The 16,566-nt window shown below is 42.3% G+C and overlaps 1 protein-coding gene across 39 annotated transcripts in view; it reads left to right on the top strand.

Annotated features, from left to right (window-relative positions):
• The window catches only part of OTUD7A (OTU deubiquitinase 7A), a 180,088-nt gene that overhangs the window by 39,433 nt on the left and 124,089 nt on the right, over positions 1 to 16,566 (top strand). For 28 of the 39 annotated variants that reach the window (XM_074602105.1, XM_074602103.1, XM_074602112.1 and 25 more), the window contains exon 1: positions 3,078 to 3,258. The exons of 1 other annotated variant lie outside the window; for it this stretch is intronic. The gene's annotated coding sequence lies outside the window, so the exon portion shown is untranslated. Of the gene's footprint in view, positions 1 to 3,006; positions 3,259 to 16,566 lie in introns of those variants that run through there. 10 more of the 39 variants (XM_074602107.1, XM_074602123.1, XM_074602128.1 and 7 more) reach the window with 6 other exon arrangements.

Below are 16,566 nucleotides of genomic sequence, written 5' to 3'. Positions count from 1 at the left end.
AAAAGCTCCTTGTTGCTTCACTTCTGCCTCTCTACCCTGAGAGGCTTTTTGTTATAAATTCTTATTTAACTTGCAGTAGCTTTCAGTGCAGCTTTTAATGTCTGTGCAAGGTGAGAGTGTGGAATCTAGTTTCCGTAAATTTACGTTAGGTCCATGGGGGTGCTTTGAGCCTTCCAACCCCCAGTACAAGTATCTCCAAAGTGCACAGGACATGCCTGGAATGCTTACTAAGGTTATGACATGTCCAGTATGGATTTTTTCATTACAATTGTCAGTTGCAACAATTGGTGAAAAGCCTTCACCATCTGCCTTCTGATTACAGCAAAGTTCTCAAGGAATCAAGCTGACACAACAAGCTTATTTAGGGTTCTGTTCTTTATCAGATTATGAACAACAGCTCTTATTCCCTCCTTATACGTTCGTTTAACTGGGGCTCAGTATAATTAAACAAGCATCCTTTTTCACGCCATCCCCAAAGACAGGGGTTTTGAAGACTTTTCCAAAGTGTACAAAACCATACTTGGGCACATCACATGAGATTATAAGTAATGTAAAGGGGTAGATCAGTACAGCACTCCCTTGCATAGCCAGCAGGCAGCCGAAGGCCAAAGTACATCTTTTTCCAAACAAATGTCTAAAAGTGTTCACAGGGGAACATCACCAATGCGACATTTTGCCAGCGTTAAATGAGCAGAAGAATCGCCACCACACTGGCAGAGATGTTCTGCTTCTGTCTTTGCCTGCCTATAAAGACAAGAGGATACCCGCTTTCATCCTTGGATGCTGAGAATACGGATGGTGAGTGCGGTGTTTTGGTTTGGTGGTAGTCAAGTAATGAGTTTGGTCTTACCAGGGTATTTTTGAGGTCAAAGCAATGTGCTGCCTCTGACCCAGAGCGATGCAAGACAGGTGATGAGAGACACCACAGTGGCAATGCTTTATGCGAACAGACAGGGAGAAACTGGATCGTTTTCACCATGACAGGAACTTGTCTACTTATGGACTCGTGTTATGCTGACATCCGCTCAACTGCCAGGATTAATGAACGATGTAGAACATCAGTTGTGAAGATACTTCTTTTCTTTCTTCCTGCTGCGGTCTTGTATGGTCACAGAAAAGATACGATAGATTCTGCAGGGAATGCCAGTCACGTCCATGTTTCCCTTCTCTAAAAGCCTGGAGATTTCAGATTTCTGAATGGCTTTGTGATCTCTGGGTTCCTGATCTTTGTGGACTTGGCGTAGCTGCTTTCTAATTTGAAGAGGGGGAAGATGTTCAGATGAGAGATTGCAGTATTCATTGCATATCTTTGGACTAAAGAACTTTCATTTTTGAGTCTGTTAAGACTGATGTTAGTTGAGATACTACCACTTCCATGAAGGCGGGGGGGGGGGGGGGTTGGGCTAGGTGACCTTTAAAGGTCCCTTACAACCCAACACATTCTATGATAGCATCCCCAAAGTATACAAACACTTCACCTAGATCCGGCCTCTCTGCATTTTCACAATTCACCTGGGACTTTGACTGTTTGAAACATATTTGCTTTCCTATAATGGTGGCATAAAAGAAAGTTTTGCTAGTGGCAAGAAAAGATGAAGAATGAGGAAACTTCAAACCTCAGTAGGAGAGCCTTTCCCTGCATGGCTCTAGGCACCCTTTCCTTTGCTAAGCCCTTCAGACTTCTGCGAAGATTCTGTATGAATCTTTTCTGCCACTTCTTTTGCAGCAGTGATCTAAATGAATCTCTGACTCTGTATCACCAGTTGGCCAATTAGAGCCTTCTCATCAACCTGGGCTTTGATGCTGGGGCCTATATAGCTTCTGTGAGGACTTCTAGATCATCTTCAGTGCTGAGAGCTCTGGAGTAGCCACCTGAGGGTCTTGTATTTTGCAAGGCAAATAAGCTAGAGCTCTTTTGGCAAAACTCTGCCAAACTGTTCCATCATTTCTAGAACTCTGACTATCTGGGAATCACCTGCAGGACAATCTGTACAGACAGTTGCCTCAAGGAGAAAAAGAAGTATCTCTTTCTGTAATTATGGTTCTTTTTGAGTGTGTACATGTCACAATTTATTTTTCTTTGCCACACTTAAAGAATGCTGGACTTTGCATTGGTGAAGAAACCAAGAAACTGTTCGGCTCATTACTTTTTTGCTTTTGGGAGGAACTTGAGACCACAGCAGAGCGCTCTGCTTGCTCAAGGAATCTTCAATCATGAGCGTAAAGAATTTCTCTAAGGAGAGCAGGGGATGGGAGAGGCAAACGATGAGAGTTCATTTTATGCAGGCCTAAAACAGTGTGGGACAAAGCTGTTGTGTTTTTTGCCTGTTGTGATTTGCCTGCCAAAAGCTAGTAGCTCATTGCATTTGCAGCAAAAGGTTATACATGGAACACCTGGGAACTTTTTCAAATGTTTTCACTTCTGTCATTAGCTGCAAAAGGTAACATTTTTCAAAGGTAAAGTGAGATTCTTTTGGGGGTTTCGACAATATTCTAAATTCATGTTGGGGTTCTAGCAGAGAACTAGAATGTAAGTAACTGATCTGGTTTTATTCCCTCGCTTGTGGTATGAAAATGCATATCTGCAAAACTGTCTTCACACATCACCAGATGTTCTTCAGATGTGCTCTGTTGGTGCAAAACATTATGACATTTTGTTTACATGGGGTGTTGGTGTATCTGTCACTAGCCGCGTGTCCGTCTGTAGTAGGCTGATTTCAGGTGAGAATTCTCAGTGTTTCTAGATGAAGAAGCTTTTCTTGTACAGGTACTCCTGTACCTGTGATTATTTTATTTTTTCCTTCTCTCCCTCATCTATTTTTGCCTAGTTCTTGGTCTTGCGCGTTTCTATTTTTGTCATAGTCAGCGGAAAAAGGGAATGCTCAATTCTAGAGGTGTATTCCTCAATCCTTTCCCGGGCTGGCATGGACCCGGCGGCGGGGCCCGGCGGGGGCGGGCCGGGGGCGGGGCTGCCGGGGCGCTGCGGGCAGCCGGGGGGCGGGCCCTGCGGCCGGTGACTTCACGGGCGGGCGGCGGCGGGCGGTGGGTCTGTCTGTCCGTCTGCCGGTGCCGGCTGCGGGGCGGGGGGGCCGCGGTGACGGAAGGCGGCAGCTGCGGCGGGCGGGCGGGCGGGCGGACGGACGGACGGACAGACAGACGGGCAGGCAGGCAGGCGGCGGCGGGGCTGGCTCCCCCTTCCCCGGCCAGAGGAAGATGGAGCTCGGTTAGCGAGGGCTGCGGGAGGAGCAGCGGGGGCAGGTAAGGGCTGCTTCTCCCTCCTCTTTCTCCTCTCCCTTCCCCTGACCGGGAGCACGGCGGGGCCGCGCCGGCCCGTGCGGCGGGTGGCCGGTGCCGTCCAGCGACCGGTGGCCCGGGGAGCCCGGCCCGCAGCGCTATCCTTGCCCGCTCCGCCCGGCGGCGGGGGCTGTGGGCAGTCGCGGGGCAGAGCCCGCAGGCGGTGCGGGCGAGGCCGGGCGGCGGGACCCCCCCCGCTTTGCGGCGGGGATGCGGGCAGGGCCTCCGGCGCTGCCCCCGCCCGGCCCCGCGCCGGGCTCCGGGAAGGGCTCTGCATTGCGGGCGCTCGCCCTGCTCCGCGTCCGCGGCGCTCCCGGCTCGGAGGAGCCGGGCCCGGGGGAGCTGCTCGGGTGAGGGGGCCGCTTTAGGCAGGGGGACCCCCCCCCCCCTCCGCCCCCACCGGCGGCTCCCCCGGCGGGGGGCCGGGGGGACTGACCTCATTCCGAGAAATGTTAGATGTACCCGTGGTATTTGTTCTCGCTCTGAAAGAGGGATCTGTCAGGATCTGTGTGAATAACGATCATCTGGAGTTCACAGGGTGCTGTACAGTGCAGTGAGGTAAAACGTGCACATAAAACATAATGCAGTGAGGCACGCGACCTTACATAATCTAAATTTAAAAAGCTCCCTACCCTTACCCCGGAGATTGTAGGAATGTGTCTGTTGTAAGCTCTTTCTGGAGGCTCATTAAATACCTCGTTGGCATGAAGATGCAGAGCCCTTCGTGAGCCAGTACTGAAAATAAAAGAATAAATCGTTGACTACTTTTGCTGTAGTTCTGTCACAGTAAGTTCCTCATCCCTGGTCAGCCTCATGCACACACAGTGATACTCGTGGCTACCTGGGCATACGTCGCTCTGCACTGCAAGTCTTCTGCCGGCCCTTAGATGTGCCGTTAAATTGACAAGCTATAACACTGTCATATGTTAACAAACTCTGAGGTTTCTCTCCCTAGGCCTGAGTAGTGCTGCAGTTTCTAGCATACAGATATAAATTTAGTGTAAACAGGAAGAAACCTTTCACACTTTTCATTTGACCTTCAGCATCTCAAATACTTGAAACTGATGATCAGGGCAAGTATTTTGTAATGGACTGGTTTAAAATATGTTGCTGGATGCAACATATAAAACTCAAATCACATCTAGGATGACACATAGTGTTCTGAGCTCTGTATCCAAACGAAACTAACATCTGATAAATTTGGCCCACATTTTATTTTAACTCAGTCCTTACAGATGACATTGACTTTAAAAAAGGTTGCTATGGCACAGATTTAAAGCAAAGTATATTAAGATTCTGGAATTGAACGTGCTGTTAGTGGGAAAAGTGTTGTTTTGTTACTGTTATTAAAATATGAGTGTGATGGCTGTTGAGGCTGGATCTGGCTCTGTTTTCCGCTGTTGATGCGAATTGACTAAATGGTCTCCCTTCTATGGATGAAGGCCAGATTTTGCCCAGGTGTGTCTGTGCTGCTCGCACAGGGACAAGCTAGAGTTTCCCCACTTGAATCTGGAATATACCTGAATATCAATGCCTACCTTCATCTGTGATACTTTCTGTTACAAGCCTGTATGCTTTTGATAAAGCTGTAAGATTGATTGTGGTGTGGATTATAGAACCAACGTGGGCTGTGTATGCCCACACAGCAGAAATGATGGTATGATGTGGAATAGAAATGACGTTTTTGTGAACCTTGCTCTTTTGTGGTATTACATTTTTATGTTTGCACCTTACAAGAAGCTCAGTCATCTTCAGGACAGCTTAATTCATGTATAATATAAGAACTGTTAGGAGTATGAGGCTGGGTAGGAATCAGGTCTAATAGACGACTAATGTCCTATATTTATAGCGCAAAAATAACCAATTGTTTGCTTAATCATAACGTATCTATTTTTGAAAAGGGTAGGTTTTTGCAAATGGGTTCTAGAAGATTTTGGTCTTGGTTTACCATTACAAATTCAAATAAGGGTGATAATGGCTGGATGTCATAGACTCCAATTAAGTGTGGAATGAATCGATGGAAAGGTACTTATTCCTTCTGTAGTAAGCCTGCCTCTGCACCTTTCCTTGTCCCTGGCATATCTCCCTTATTGTCACGTTGGCAGGCTTGGCAAAAAGGCCACGGACTGAAGAGACTTTTGGTGAATGGGACTCCAGGTCAGGAATTCTGTAGAGCTGTACACATGCAGGCCTATGAACGTTGACCAATGCAACCATTGTGCTAATCGTTGCCATAGCTGCCCTTCATGTTACTCATTAAAAACTTAGGGAATCTGTGTTTTAATCAGCTAAGCTACTATATGTAGAACATCTAATTTTAATTTAAAGCTATATGTTTTAAATCTAATCAATATGATGTTTTCATGTCATTTAGAGTCTTGTATGAGTTCATTGGTATCGTATATGTGTTATTTGGGGGAAAAAATGTTATTTTATTAAATTTTTTATTTACTGCATAGACACATAAGAACTTTAAAAACGTGTATGTCATCCTGTTGTCACATATTGCTATTTAGCTCATTATTGCCTTTAGACGCAGTAACTTCTGTAGTCTTAACAGGAGGAGAACAGCACTGGCAAGGCCTTCCCACATAGTTACATATTGCTGGAGAGCAACTTGGAGTTGAAAGAGGGAAAGGACTAAGGGAACCAGCAGAATAGTTGTCACAAGATAGTCTTGACCTCAGATCTTACAGTGTTTAATGCAGTCTCCTTCTACTTAATATATTCTGCATTGCCCAAAACATCGTGAAATCTGAATTTCCTTTTGACTTGAATTTAATAAAAATCTTGGGACTCACATTAAGCAAAAATTAAACATAAACTTTTAATTAAGAAAATGGGAAGCCCTCTAAATATCAAGTGCAACTGTTATTAAATTGGGGACTGAAAGAAATAGAAAAGGCTTTGTTGTTATTGTCATTTGCTGAAGACTTTGTAGTCTACCGGTTCGTTTACAGTTGACAGGCCCTGTGCAACCATGCAAATGCATTTATAGATATTTAGACTGAAGCATGGAGCTAAATGGTATTTGGACCTTCTGAACAAATTAATTGGTGGGAGATTAACCTGACTGCTTAGATGGTCTGAAAATTCAGCAGTGTAAGTACTACTTAGCAAGAGTAGAACTTTACCAGGGCAAGTGCAATATAAATGTTGCATAGATGTTACACTGCATCTTCCTGTGTTTCTTTATTGTTGGCTTCCTAAGACAAAGTATGACACAAAACTGAGGAAGCTGAGTGTCCCCAGATAAGATGACAGAACTGCCCTCAAATCCTTGATGGTAATTAATTGGTTTTATTTTAAAGGCAGACTGATTAGTGTGTGCATGTAAATGTAACAACATAACTATTTCACCATCAAATATTTTCCAGTCTTTTTGTTTAGCTGCCCTTTCCCAATTTCTGACCAAAGGAGGAAAAATTGGAGATTAAAAGCAGTGAGATACTGGACATAAGAAGGACTTGACTTACAGTCCTGTCTTTACATTGTTCTAGTATAACTGCTGCTTCTGTGATGGGTTTTTCTGATTTTAAGTAGTTTGAAGAGACAAAGCTAATTGTGATGCATTTCAAGTCTCATTCTCGGTTTGCTTCAGATTTTTGTTCTTCTCCTGTTTGAGGTCAATGCTGTCTATTTTAGGATACAGTTATACCAGTGATTTTTAGTCATAGTGCTTTGCTGTAGTGTTTTACTGCAGAATGTTATTGACATTATCTGTACTTATCTTATTTAATATCTCTTGGATGGACCCTTGGCAAAGCTTTGGACTTGAAATAAATTGTTGGATTTGCTTATTAGCTTTTATTAAGAGGGTTTATAAATCCGTTTAGTATTTTAGAGTCCCTCAGCTTTATGAAATACACTTTAATTTGGAAAAAAAAATAAATTAATCAGAAATCCCAGAACAAGATCATGAATTTGCTCTTAATAGTTTGAAAATGTAATTTCTCATGTAATTTATAGAAGAAATGGAGGAGTGCTATTGCTGAAAGTATTTTCGAATACTTCCAGTTTTTTTCAGAATTAGCATATCTGCAAATACTTCATGATATATTTAGTAAAATAGTATGTTTCACATTGTATGTTGAAAATTTCATTAGTCAGAACACAGAGTTATGCTCTCTGATCATGATTACAACCTTGTATGTGATGCTTCAATACCATTTAACCTGTAGAGAGAACAAAGTATGCTTTTTATTAATACAAGGGTAAAGTAGCCATTTTTATCTGTCAGTGTTTTGCAGATACTCAGTGCTCTACAGGGATTTTTTTTTTTCACTTGCACATTCTCTTAGGATCTGCTGAGTAATCGTATGCATTGACGAGTTAATCAAAGAAGGGGCAAAACCCCTGTAGAAACTGAGAGCTGTGAAAGAATTTTGATTCTCGTTTTTGTCACAATGGTTATATTTCCACTATTGTTTTCAGAATTAGAGTAAGGAACACTGAGAACTTGTTCTTTAATTATAGGCTTGAAATATCACGTTTCTAATCCTGATGTCTGCTGCTGCCATTAGTGACCTCTGTCATATGGAAATTTACAAAGTTGTTACTGCTGCATATGGCCAGGAGATGTAATATATTTCTAAGCTATTGCTATGATGTTATCAGAAACATGTTCTAATGCCTGTGATTAAAATGGCTAGCTGCCATGGTGATAGTTCCATAGAAACTGGTAAAATAATCATTATCTATTAGGAAATCTGAATGAAAAAAAAAATCTCTATTTTTCTGTCACTTATGTTTCAGCACATCAGCAGGTATGAAACTCTGCTGATGTTATATTCCCGATGGAAAAAATTATTGAACAAATTCCTTTGCTCTGTGTTACGCAGCAGAGCAGGCTAAGGTTCTTGTATTGATGCTGCTGAAACATTAAATGTGTGAGCGTCTGATAGCTCAGTCATTCCACGGACTGCTTCTAGTCTCAAGAACCAAGGGCACTGGAGTAGAGGCCTTTCCTACAGTACAGCATTGATCTTTGTTATTAAGTCACTTTACTCTCTTCTACTGTTATTACTTTCTAAATAGTGCAGTCAGTATAATTTTCTTCAAAAGCACTCCTCCAGCACAGAAGGGCTATGGCTATGTCCCACAGGCAGTGTCTGCATAGACACTCCAAGCACAGTAAAGACAGAACTTTAATCTGGGAGCCTGACTTTGTGCAGGGTTTTGTCTATCTCAAACTATGCAAATTGTGAACACAAGAATGCCAAAGAAGATCATATAACAGGTAATCTACTTGATTAGCTTTTCCCATCTCTTTTGAGATCTATTACAAGAAACAAAGTGTGAGAAACAGTCCTCAACTTGGATTGCTGTGTCTCTTGGTTGGGATGAGTCATTTCTCTATTACTGGTAAGTGACTCTATCAGGTACTTATATCCAATTGGAAATGGTTAAGCAAGAACATGGAGGGAGTGATCCCACATGTATCTGTCTAGGTATATACTCATTAAATTTCTGACCAAACACTTATGTTGCCTTCAAAGTTCCTGAGATACTGCAAAGGAGCTTTTATCCTATGTTAAATAGTTTTCCCTGTTAGCACTGAGATCAGTGTAAAGGACAGGTTCTTGGTGGTAAGCTTGAGTTTATTAGTTAGATTCAGTCTATACTAAGCAGCAATCAGTAGAAATAAATGCAGGCTATCAAACTCTATGCTTAAATACAGATATGACAGCACGCTTGCTCTAATCAGAATAACATACTTATCTGAGAACAGAAGCCCGACCAAGGTGTTGCAGGTGGGTATGTCAGGGACACTTGGTCTCAGATCCTTACCAGAATACCTCACCATCCCTTACCAGAAGCCTGTCCATATCTTACCTCAGAATATTTAATATCCTGTTAGATTCTATTTTAAGTCTTAGAGCTGTTACATTGTCAATTCCAGAGAAAAGGAGGACATACAGGTGCATTAAATAACATTGTGGTAATGGGAAAAGATTATTTTAGTGTAAAGAAAGCATTGATTTAGCAAACTATAATTAAGCGTGAAACAATGAAATCACCTCCCATGTCTGTCTAAATAACTCTTTATATCTTTGTCTTGGGAAGATACAGGTGAATCAAAGGAGAGTACAAAGGGAAGGCAGATTTATGTAATTCCAACAGAAATAATGACAGAATATACAACCTGTAGATAAAGTTCACATGTGGGAGAGAGTCAGGGAGTATCATGTGTTCATCAGTTCTGCAAGTACAGCTGAGCAAGGGCTGGAGAGAAACTTCCTTTCAGCACAAATTACCAGTAACGTAGTAGTCTCCAAGAGAAGGCCACCAGGATAATATTAAATAAAGTCAGGTTGATACAGTGTCTGCTGTTTGATAAGTTGAGGCTGTTTGCTGTTAAGAAATTGCCATTGAAAAGCAGTAACCTTTTCATTAACCGTGAGTACTGGGATGCCCAAGCATTTACAAGCTGAGAATTAAATTCCGAGATTGTGATGTTAACCTGAAAATTTGGAATTTAAAACAAAAATCACAACAGCTGAACAGCTGAGATGCTTTATATCAATTTCAATTTTTCTCAGGAAGTGTTTCATGTTTGGTTTATAATAATAATCGTGAAAGCAAGGCTTGAAACAAAACCATGTGAGGACACATCAATGCCAAGTCATTTAGGGGAAGCTCCAGGTCTGAGTGAGAGTTTGCCACAAGGATCTGAGGTCCTATGAGTTATTCTCACAGCTCTTATCATGTATAGTTTTGATACCCTGGGAGGCAGGAAAGAAATCAGATATTCTAATATTGGGCTTTATACCATGTCTCTTCTGTGTTGAAAGACCTGCACGAAACAATGAATTTTTGAGCCATGTAGTTGGGGATGACTTTTAGTGGATGAGGCACACTTGGAATGACAGGTTCTGTAGAAGCTGTTTCTTAGCAATAGAGAGTTTGTTCCTTCAGGCTTCTTTATATGAATGCAATATTTTAGAACCTCAGATATACAGAACTCGCATCTATCTGTTTATAATTGAAGTTTTCTTGCATGTCTGTGTTATGGTGGAGGTCCTGTGTTCTGTTCATTGCTAAATACTTGGAGGCAGAGTTTCAAATAAGCTAAGAAAAGTTGTTTGCACTCATATAAATAAGCGTCTTCTTGGAGGCACCCAGGAGTGCGTTAGTGATTTTGGTTCGTTTCTCATATTCTTCTCTGTCTATAGTCATATTTGTATCTCTCTGCTCTAACATTACCAACTGAGGATGCTTAATGGATAATTGGCCCATGTGAACCTCATGAAGTTGAACCAGGCCAAGTGCAAGGTCCTGCACCTGGGCCACAGCAATTCCAGGCACGAATACAGGAACTCCTGGTATCAATACAGGCTGGGGGATGAAGGGATGGAGAGCAGCCCTGAGGAGAAGGACTTGGGGGTGCTGGTGGATGAGAAGCTCAACATGAGCTGGCAATGAGTGCTTGCAGCCCAGAAAGCCAACCACATCCTGGGCTGCATCAAAAGAGTTACGGCATCAAAAAAGTTATGGCCAGCAGATTGAGGGAGGTAATTCTATCCTTCTACTCCGCTCTGGTGAGACCCCACCTGGAGTACTGCGTGCAGCTCTGGAGTCCTTAGCACAAGAAAGACATGGACCTGTTGGAATGGGTGCAGTGGAGGGCTGCAAAGATGATCATAGGGCTGGAGCACCTCTGCTATGAGGACAAGCTGAGAAAGTTGGGGTGGTTCAGCCTGGAGAAGAGAAGGCTCTGGGAAGACCTTATAGCGGCTTTCCAGTACCTAAAGGGGGCCTACAGGATAGATGGGGAGGGACTCTTTATCAGGGCCTGTTCTGATAGGACGAGGGGTAATGGCTTTAAACTGAAAGAGAGTAGATTTAGATTAGATATTGGGAAGAAATTCTTTACTGTGAGGGTGGTGAGGCACTGGAACAGGTTGCCCAGGGAAGTTGTGGAAGCCCCATCCCTGGAAGTGTTAAAGACCAGGCTGGATGGGGCTTTGAGCAGCCTGGTCTAGTGGGAGGTGTCCCTGCCCAGGGCAGGGGGTTGGACTAGATGATCTTTAAGGTCCCTTCCAACCTGAACCGCTCTATGATTCTATAAGGACTGTATAACAGTTTTTGGTCAGGAAATAAAAAGATAGATATTCATTAGTGTATAGGCAGACTGTAAATGCTAAAAGCAGAATTTAGAATCTTCCTTATATCTAGTCTAAATCCTCCCTCTTTTAGCTTAAAGCCACTACCCCTTGTCATATTGCAACAGGCCCTGCTAAAAAGTTTCTCCCTGCTTTTCCTGTAGGCCCCCCCTTAGGTACTGGAAGGGGCTATAAGGTCTCCCCGGAGCCTCCTCTTCTGCAGGCTGAACAACCCCAACTCTATCAGCGTGTCCTCTCAGCAGAGGTGCTCCCACCCTCTGATCAGCTTCGTGGCCCTCCTCAGCACTCGCTCCAACAGGTCCATGTCTTTCCTGTGCTGAGGACCCCAGAGCTGGATGCAGCACTGCAAGGGGGTCTGACCAGAACGGAGCAGAGGGGCACAATCACCTCTCTCGACCTGCTGGCCAGGCTGCTGGGGATGCAGCTCAGGATGCAGTTGGCTTTCTGGGCTGCCAGTGCACATTGCTGGCTCACATCCAGCTTTTCATCTACCAGAACTGTATGTCAGAAGATGACAGAAGTCCAGATAGATGATATCCATAGCTCTTCCCTTGTCCACTGATGTTGTCACTCCATCATAGAAGGCCACTATGTTTAACAGGCAGGACTTGCCCTGTCCTCCATGTGCCTTAGCATATCTTCTAGGATGGCCTGTTCCACGATCTTCCCAGGCACAGAGGTGAGGCTGACAGGTCGATAGTTCCCAGGGTCCTCCAAAATACTGTTTTTAAAAATGGGTGCAATGTTTCCCTTTTTCCAGTCACTGGGAACTTCACCTGACTGCCATGACTTCTCAAATATCATAGAGAATGGCTTGGCAACTACACCAGCCAATTCCCTCCGCACTCTGGGATGTATCTCTCAGGTCCCATAGACTTCTATATGTTAAGGTTCCTCAGGTGTTCCTGATCTTCTCTTACGTGGGGAGGGACTTTGCTTCCCCAGTCCCTGCCTTATGGTCCATCCACTCGAGAGGTGTGGGAAATGAGGCTGCCAATGAAGACTGAGGCAAAAAATTGTTGAGTACCTCAGCCTTTTCCTTGTCCATTGTTACCAGTTTGCAAGTCTTGCTGATGTGGAGTGGGGTGGGGTGGAGGGTGATACGCTTTCTTTGACCTTCCTTTTCTGGCTGACGTACCTGTAGAAGCCCTTTTTACTACTCTTTGCATCCCTTGCCAAGATCAGCTCCAGCTGTGCCTTGCCCTTCCTGACCCCATCCCTACACAACCGGACAGTGTCCCTGTACTCTTCCCAGGACACCTGTCCCTGCTTCCAATGCCTATTCATCTCTTTCTTGCCCTTTAGTTTGACCAGCAGGTCTTGACTCAGCAGCGCTGGTCTCTTTCCCTCCTTTCCTAATTTCTTACACCTGGGGATCAAGAGCTCTTGCACTTTATGGAAAGTGTCCTTAAAGATCTGCCACCTCTGTTCTGTTCCCTTGTCCCTGAGGGCAGTTTCCCAGGGGGTCCTATTGGCCAACTGCTTGAAGAACTGGAAGTTTCCTTTCTTAAAATTCAGGGTCCTGACTTCACTCTTGCTCAACCATATCCCTCAGGAAATATTTAATCAGGATTAATAAAAGGATACCTATTCTTGGCGAGAATAGAAGGAAACTAAAGGCTGTGAAAATGCATGTTCTATGAAGGTTACATCTTTTTTTTCGTCCTCCTTCAATAGAGAAGATTCTCTTGAAGAAGCTCCATGTAGAGGTCTGTAATGTCTTCTGGGCAACACAGTTTACATTTATCATTCTGCATCGTTCAAAATTTCGCCTGATACTGACAGATAAAAGCATGTGCAGAAGAAAGAGTAGCACCATAAAGTCCAGAGTGGTGTTGTTTGTAATAATAATCGCTATCATGTGGTCTCTCTCTGGTCTATGTCATCTTTGTAACAGGAAATACCCGTTTTCCATTGCTTAATCCATCCCAAATACTTTTCTCAGTTCCTTTACCCTTCAAAGGGAGAACCCCTGCAATTGGCAGAGGAGGATGGGTCAAACAGAGGCTAGTAGGTTGGAAATTGAATCTCAGGACTTGCGACTGGGAGAATTAACAACTTCACAATGAGGTCCAAGTCTGTTTGAACTGCCTTTGTTTGTGATTATAAACACATGCTACAAACTATTCATTACTTAAAGTAAGCCTGAAGGCGCTGATTTACTGGCAGACGCCTTACTGATATGATGTATTGCCTACCTGCAGGCCTGGTAGTCCTCTGACCGCACAGAGATGATACGCTTGTTTCAGCAGACGAGCAACACGCAGTCATACTGGAAAACCTGATGAATGTGCAGCCAGCTGAGGTATTGCCAGCCTGGCTGCTCTCCCTCAGTGCTAATGCAGATCAGGTGCTTGAGAGAAGCTCCTAGGAGCACCAAATGTTGCACTAGTGAGGTGTAGACCTCAATTAACATGGAAATATAAATCATTGCCTTTTGCTACCACAGGAGATGAATATTCATGCCTGAGCAGCTCAGTTGTGAGTATCTGGAGTTGATGAGATGGTTGCATCTAGCTGATAATCTCTTGACTTTCTTTGATATGGAATTTGAGAAACAGAGCCATTATCATTTTCCTTCCTCCAATTTTGTCTCCTAAAATATGCTTTTCATGGAAACAGGAGAAATGGTTCATTCAGGAGCTATTCAGTTGTTAGCTTTCATTCACATGCCTCTCATACTTAATATAAAATATTTTCCTATCCAGTATAGAGGGATATGTACTCTTGAGAGAAGATATCTCTGAAGCCAGTTGGTTGTCATTAAATGTATGTTTACAGCTATCAAAGAAAAATATGAAATACCCTTATTTGGATAATAAAGTTTACCTCCATAAAAAGATGCTTTATTTTTGTGCGGAAAAGGTTGGAAGAGCACATAATTTTCTCTGAGTGTTCTGTGTCAGTGTGGGTAGAAATAACCCTATGACTGGTTTTACCCCAATTATTATAGAAATTATAGTAACATATGCATACATATGTTTTCTGTGAACCATTTTTCTTCTACAAATCTGAGACTTATAAATGGAGGAGAAAATTAATCTGTCAGTAACAAATTCCTTGAGAGCCACGCTGCCACGGTCCTTGGGAACTGGAGAAAAAGAGGTCCAGAGCTTTAAAAATGCAAAACCAAACAATCCACCTCCCCCAAACCACAGAAATAAATTTTCTTTCCTAGTAAAATAATGCTAGAAAATAGCCTTTGAGTTGTGGAGTTCTGAGTCTCTTTGGCGGAAGATGACCTTAGAGGGGATAGTCGTGGCAGTAAAATACACTTTAAGCTGAAATGCTGCAACAGTGAATAGCCAACAGTTGGGTTTAGCTCACTACTATTACTGTTACTCTGTTCACACCTGGAAAACAGAGTCTTCTGCTGTTGGAGAGCTTCAGATTAAGTCCCAGATGTTTAGAATGCTTCTCATGACTGGTATCTATGGAAAAAAAAATCTGTTTTGTGCTGCTTGAAGTGATGCCATGTCAGCATATTCACTTTTAAAGTGGGGCAAAATGTAACTGTATAAAATAGTTTGCCAGATAGATGTGATTTCTTGGTGATGTTTTATCCACAAGCTGTAGCTTTCTTGGATATGGAAAAAAAAAAAGAGAAGAATAGATTTCCAGGAAACCTGTACCCTCCCAGTATTGTAGAGTATATTTCATGGTCTTAAGAGGAGGTAATTTTATAACCAGTTCAATGCTGTGCAGTAAAATCCTGGGATCTAGATGAAAAAAGTCCCTAGTAAGTGAAACTCTTAATTATAGTAGCTTGTGCTTATCTTATTTGTTTTTATCACCATACAATTTAATGCAGTGTTAATTATAATTGTGTAATTTGAGATAATGAGCACTACACACAATCCAATTCATTTTTTCTTCTTTAAATGCAACAGTGAGAAGGGGGTTTGCTAGTGTTATGAAGGTAAAAACGCCAAAGCAGAACTTAACTTTCTGTATAGATCTTTATGCAAAATGTGACCTTTACTTGATCTTGCATTTGCTTGCAAAGCAAATGAAATGCGGTACCTGTATATCTAAAACTATATATATGTATATAGTTATAAGGGGCTACCAGTTGTTTTTGAAACAAAAGAAAAAGGTTGTTGAAAACGTGGCAAAAGACTTAGAGGCACGTGTTTTAGAAGAATGTTATTGACAAATAGCAAAATTATTTATTAAAAAATCTGTAGAAATCTTTAAACCTCGTAGAGTTATTTTGAAGTAGGGAAGTAGCTAATCCTACAGTATTCTGCCAGAAAAGTTGGCTTTTTTTTTTTAAATTTTTGTAGGTTCCTGAGCAGCAAGGTAAGATAAAAGCTTATTGCCCATTTAATAAAATATCTGGATGGAGAGAGCTGCTAATAATATGCAGTGTTCCTTCTGTGTTGCTTCTGGATGTTCCCACTGTTTATTTGCCTGGAACGTAGAGATGTTATATATTTGTAGATCTAACAGCTCGTCTTTTCTTCAAGCCTGGCACTGTTAAATTGGGTCACTGCATATAATGCATGTTAAATAAGACAAGAGGGTTTTTTGTATTTACAGAACAAGTTAGTAGCAGGATTTCATAGTATTACGGGAAACATATATTACAGTTAAGAATTAAGCACATTTCCTTTGAATTCATTACTATCAGTTCCCAAACAAAGTAATGTGTTCTTCTGTAGTGCATCTGCTTATGTATGTAAATTTGATAAACTTGACCAAACGTAACAGAAAGCAGACTGTGGCTCTGAGGTTCAATGGCTTGGTAGATCTTTGATTAGTGTTTTGCAACAGGATGCTTAATTTTTGTGTTTTAATATTTGAGATAATTGTACTTTTTTTGAGAGACAGAGAGAGAGGCTGAAGTGAATTATTTTATAGTATCAGTAGCCTCTGCAGAGAGAATTGTTTTAAAATTTTCCAAAGCTCCTTGACTCACTTGAAAAGCTGACTACAGGTCCTTAAGAGATCACAGAACTTCTGATAATGGGATTTAGGCTTCTAGGTCATATGAAGTATTTTTTTAAAGTTTATTCTTGTCCCGATGATTAAACTGACAGATAAAGTTGTAACTTCATTAATAGTCAATCTGTAAAACCCCAATTCAAAATATTGATTTTACACCTGAAAAAGTGGAGCTGTGTATCAGCCCAAACCCTTGTGC

The sequence above is a fragment of the Larus michahellis genome, chromosome 9 (genome assembly GCF_964199755.1).
Source record: "Larus michahellis chromosome 9, bLarMic1.1, whole genome shotgun sequence".
Taxonomy (NCBI): domain Eukaryota; kingdom Metazoa; phylum Chordata; class Aves; order Charadriiformes; family Laridae; genus Larus; species Larus michahellis.
The sequence above is the reverse complement of the archived record's forward strand: the minus strand, read 5'-3'. Positions and strand labels throughout refer to the sequence as shown.